We start from the raw sequence: 5,458 nt of genomic DNA, 5'->3' as shown, positions 1-5,458 counted from the left end.
GGGCACTGGGTTTGTGAACCTTTTGGTTTTTCTTTCTTGCCTCCTGGTCAGGTGGTTATTTACGATAGTCTCTCTTTTAGTCCAAATAGTTTTGTTGTTGGGTCAGTTGCTAGCCTTATTCAGACGCAAGAAACATTTTTCACTTTAAAATTGGCAACCACTTCAAAACAAATAAATAATTATGACTGTGGTGTTTATGCAATCGCTTTCGCCACTGCTCTTATCTTTGACACTGACCCATCTAAAATTACTTTTGACTCACAAAATATGAGGCAACATCTTATAGAGTATTTTACCCAGCAAATTTTGACATCTTTTCCTTCTTTAAACCTACTTTATCCTTTCAAAGAAAAACTACCAGCCCAGATCGTTCAAGTTTACTGTTTGTGCCGTCGGCCACTAAGATTCAGATTGGGCAAAAATGCAACAAAAGAAGAAAAACTGACACAGTGTGAATTATGCAATGATTGTTTTCATCGTTCTTGTTTCCCTTCTGGCGAAATATTTAAAGATAAGAATTGGCGCTGTCAAAAATGCGTTAATATTTGAATAAGTTGAATTTTTTATGGATTCTTTTTTATTATGAACAATTATTTTTGTATCTTTTCTCAATTTCTTATCGTTGTGTTTTGACTATTAAATAAAATTCAGGCAAGAGTACATACAAACACGGTCATTGATTTAGATCCACTTTTTTTGTCCACCTTTTAGCTATCAAAAACTTTTTAGGACCGAAAAACTTGTGTCGAATCCACTCATTCAAAGTCCACTATTTAGCAAACCACGGTCCACGGTCCACGTCCGAAACCATTGCCAAGATCAACAAAAGAACATAAATACAATTATAAGTTTATATCTGTGATCTAATCTCAGTATAAAGATTCAAGAAATTAGAAGAAGAGAAAATAAATTTATGTATACCAAGCAAAAAATAGTCAAAATTAGATACTTTAAGATTTAAATAACTACTCCAACGAATGTTAAACCCAGAAAATAGCTTAAAAAGAAACACAAAATGACCAAGTAAATTTTCAATTTAATCGCAAGAAGTCATTCAATCAATCTGAAATCAATTCCAATCCATTCGTTTACATTATCCAACAATGAACATTCAGACTTATTTTAATTATCACCGCAAGTTATGGTTATCTAATGTTGAATCGCTAACAGGATGTTTAACAATAAACATCCTATAGTTAATCGCCGGTTTACAGCGAAGGATAGGGGGGGGGGATTTTAACCAACCCTATCGATATTTATAAGGCAAGTACCACTCACAAAAAAGTAAATGTGCATAGCAGAGACTGCCACAAAATTTTAACAATTACTTGTTGGATCACAGACTATTATTTCATAACAATTTCTAATAAAATTTTAGTTCTCCGGCTAGACCAAAGCAAATGACGGCGAGTTCACTGGTGCTTCTGTTATTAGGAAATGTGTAAAAATCGAGAATGTTTTCAACGAGATGGGTGATTGCAGGAAGGGTATTTGTGTTGTTGGGACTTTTCATTTTCTTATCTGCACCTCTAAATCCCCAACCCAAAACTAAAAGTCTTGATTTTGTCACAATATTTCCGGGTGTGAAAGAGCAATTAATTGAAGCAGGTTCAACACTAACAATCATGTGCACCAAAGATGATAAGAAAATCGTTACGACGTTGCGAATTCTTCCTTTTTTGTCTATTCCCCAATTAACCGAAAATAAAACAGTATGTATTTCATTAAGAAAGGCATTGTCTGCTGTTCACTCATGCGTGTTTTTCCACAAATCTTTTAGGCCACAGACAAACGCTTAAGCAAAAACTCTTCTAAGAATTCAACACACACGACATTACAGATGATTTTTACGAACACCACACCAGAAGACACAGGCTATTTCAAATGTCACACTGATTTTGGAATATTTGAGCAATCCGTTTATATTTCAAGTTGGGTTGTTACTTCTGTTACGTCTTTTTCCTAACAAAACAAATATTATCTAATTTATTGCATTCAAATAATCTTATATTCGCACCTAGGTCACAAAAAACTCATTTTCATGGACTCTTTTATCTTTCATCCATTCCTACAACAACCCTTTTTTACTGTCGAAGTGGGGAAACCTTTCGATTTCCCTTGCAAAACAACTCATCTCAACGTCACCATCTCATTGTTCCGTCTCCGTCAGGCAGCAACGGAAATATTTTCTAATAATGGCGAATTCTACGATAACTTAGACAAGGTAATTAAGAATAACTAAGGAAAGTTTTTGGCAGATTATGTAAAAATAACTAGTATTACAAACAAGATTTTTTCTTCTTCTTCAATAAGATATGGAATTCTTCAGCCCAATCAAACAATTCAAGGTGGGCGTTCAGTTCTAAAACTGGACTGACACTGAAAAACCCTACATTTTATGACCAGTCAGTATATGTGATTGTTGGCTCAATGGATGTGGATTCCGTCAACGGAAGACGTTTCAGTATTCCTCATGATCAAATTTATAAAGAATTTCTTGGCTGGCACTTCAAACGGCTTAAACTCAATACTACTGACGTGATATCCTGGATTTTGATGGTATCAGGTATTCAAAAAAAAATCATAATGTTCCTCGTAAATTGGGTAATGCCTAGAACTAACGAGACGCCATTCGGAATCGAACTAAAAAGACAAGGGGCGCCTGACGACCCGTTTGAAGGATCCAACGTTACTTTAACGTGTTGCACTCTCCTCTATTTCTTGACTCCCCCCACCTGGTCTTTTCAGATAAACAAAAAATTGAGAAATGCGAAAAATTAACGAGTCGAATCTACCGCAAGGTTTGGCAGAACTTTTTGACAAGGGAATTTATACAAAATATAATCTGCATTTTATCTTCATCCGTTGACGAACTTTATAGGTATTCAAACAACAACGGGAAATAAATCATTTAGTATATTGCAATTATTTGACATAAACCTAAACACTCCACACACAAAATTTCAATGCTCAGAAGATAAAGAAGCAAAAGAGATTTATTTTACAATTAGAGGTAAAACAATAATTTCATGCAACACAATTCAAGTTACAATCTGACGGGTCTATTTCTTTTTCCATACAGAAATAACTTACGAACCATTGAATAATACTGTGACGTTAGAAAAAAAAATGGCACAGAATTTGACCTGCAACCGTTTATCGGAAATTTTGTTAATACAATGGTTCAAAGTAAATCATTCCTTTTTCTCTGTGTTGTTTAAAATTTATAAATTTAAAAAATCAAATATCTAGGATGGAAAGAGATATTCCAATACGGTGTACGAGAAAAAAACCGTATCTGTTTTGCAACTACAAGGAAACAAAAACGAAATGGGAACCTATGAATGTTGGTGGAACAATAGCCGAGGTGAAGCGAGGCAAAAACGATTCACTGCTAGTTTTGCCGAAGAGCTACCAATGGAAACGACAACTAGCACCATTATCACAGCCTTTTATGTCATTCTGATCGCAATAGTTGCAATCGGAATCGGCACTAAATTTTACCTCGAAAAAGTTAGTGATCTCCATTAACAGTTTGTTAGCTTTTGCACACAAATAGATTCCAAACATTCATTTATTTCTATTTGAAGAAAAATGCGGAAATAGAACTAGAAATCATGCTGAATGGAGACCTATGTAGAATCGACCCAGATATGCCAATGGAATATAAAACGGAATTCCTGCCCTACGATAGGAAAATGGGAATTTCCAAGGAAAAGACTAAGATTTGTTTTATTCCTATTCAATTTCTAATAACCAGAAAAATAGTTATTACAAATTCAAATTAAAAGTCAAGAACTCGGATCCGGTTGCTTCGGTTGAGTTGTCAAAGCAGAAGCCATTGGCATAAAAGATTCGGACACAACTGTGACAATAATAGCAGTTAAATAATTAAATCATTACCGAATTCTCACGGCGCACTTGACGCTCTCATAAGAGAATTTCAAATTCTAATTTATTCAGGACCGCACTTAAATGTTGTAAATTTAATGGGCGCCTGCACCAAAACTAATCTTAAAGGTAAAATATAATGGAATGAAAAATATGAAAACAACCATGTAAAATTTTGTTATTTGTAGATAAAATTCTGGTCATATTCAATTTTTGCCGATTCCGTAACTTACAGTCGTACTTAATTAATAACCGGGACAAGTTCATTAACCAATAAACGGAGTTGTCAATATTCCACCTGACAGCAACAAGATGGATACCGCCCCACCTGCAAAGTAATAAATACGAATCAAACGGTGCACTATTAATACATTTTCCTATTAATTTTGAAAGTCATCCTTTTTCAAATGATTTAACGGAAGGCCGGATGAATGAAGCAGTGAATTTAAAAGAGGAAGATTCGAAATCTCAACGTGAGTTAACTTATCAAATTTTTTTCCTTAAATTAAAAACGTTTTGCAAAAAAACATGTCGAATTCTCATGCCGTTTCATTACAAAAAGAGCCAGCACAGGAAGTTAACAGCAAGACCAAAACGGAAGATTCAGAAGGAACTTTAAATAAAATGTTAAAAACGAGCGACTTGATCTCCTGGTCATTGCAAATTTCTAGTGGGATGTAATTCTTGGCCAGTAAAAAGGTGGCGCATTTTGTCGTTAAATGCAAAAAACAATTTGAACTTCCCTTTTGTGCTCAATAGGTTTTGCATGGTGATTTGGCCGCTCAAAACGTACTTTTAGCCGATAGGAATCGTCAAAGTGGCCGATTTTGGAATGGCGAGACAAATGAAGGGTTTTGGTTACGAGAAAAAGGGAGATGTAATCAAGTCGATGACAAAATATTATACTATAATTTCTAATACTTTTCCGATTTAATAACAGGAGCCATTACCAGTCAAGTGGATGGCAATAGAATCCCTAACGGATAATATTTTTTCTAGCCAATCGGATGTTTGGTCCTACGGCATTGTTTTGTGGGAAATCTTTTCCCTCGGCAAAGTTCCGTATCCAGGTTAAAAATTGTCCCCTAAAACGAACTTGTATAACGAATGTTCGGAAGGGAATCGTGTGTCAAGCTTTACCTTATCAAATTGAGTTGTAAATAATTGAAGATGATGACACAAGTTAAAGATTGCGAACGCTGACTGTATTACGACTGACTTGTTAGATAGATGATTTTAGACAGACAGGCCCGACCCCCTACAGAGTATTACATTGACACCAGGGGGGGGGGGAAAGGGCACAAAGAAATATTTTCAATCAAGCGGGTGACAAGGGGCCACCTATCGGGGGCCCCGAAGATAATATTCCCTTAAATGGGCCGGAATCCTGGTTGTTCGGCCGGATCTCGTCGTCAGCTGTTGGGGACGTCTTTCGTTTCCAACAACGAATAAATTATTCCACTCATTTTTTCAGGGATGGAAAATTGCTGGGAACTTGTGAGAGAAATTCAAAATGAGCACCGAATGGGAAAGCCAGAATTTTTGCCCAATTTCTATTCTCAAGAAA

The 5,458-nt window shown here is 35.6% G+C and overlaps 3 long non-coding RNA genes across 3 annotated transcripts; 2 read left to right on the top strand and 1 right to left on the bottom strand.

Annotated features, from left to right (window-relative positions):
• The first annotated feature begins 1,283 nt into the window (after positions 1 to 1,283).
• Positions 1,284 to 3,190, top strand: LOC124209069. Its single transcript, XR_006880767.1, has 5 exons — positions 1,284 to 1,712; positions 1,781 to 2,224; positions 2,314 to 2,801; positions 2,882 to 3,013; positions 3,083 to 3,190. It is a non-coding gene; the product is annotated as an uncharacterized LOC124209069 (long non-coding RNA).
• A 79-nt stretch (positions 3,191 to 3,269) lies between these two features.
• Positions 3,270 to 4,212, top strand: LOC124209070. The gene is made up of 3 exons (XR_006880768.1): positions 3,270 to 3,513; positions 3,591 to 4,020; positions 4,080 to 4,212. It is a non-coding gene; the product is annotated as an uncharacterized LOC124209070 (long non-coding RNA).
• On the bottom strand, positions 4,053 to 5,125 carry LOC124209068. Its single transcript, XR_006880766.1, has 3 exons — positions 5,032 to 5,125; positions 4,813 to 4,976; positions 4,053 to 4,683 (listed from the first exon to the last, which is right to left on the bottom strand). It is a non-coding gene; the product is annotated as an uncharacterized LOC124209068 (long non-coding RNA).
• Positions 5,126 to 5,458: the final 333 nt, after the last annotated feature.

This window comes from Daphnia pulex, chromosome 12, assembly GCF_021134715.1.
Source record: "Daphnia pulex isolate KAP4 chromosome 12, ASM2113471v1".
In the NCBI taxonomy this organism is placed as follows: Eukaryota; Metazoa; Arthropoda; class Branchiopoda; order Diplostraca; family Daphniidae; genus Daphnia; species Daphnia pulex.
Note: the sequence above shows the minus strand (reverse complement) of the source record. Positions and strands in the feature narration are given on the sequence as shown.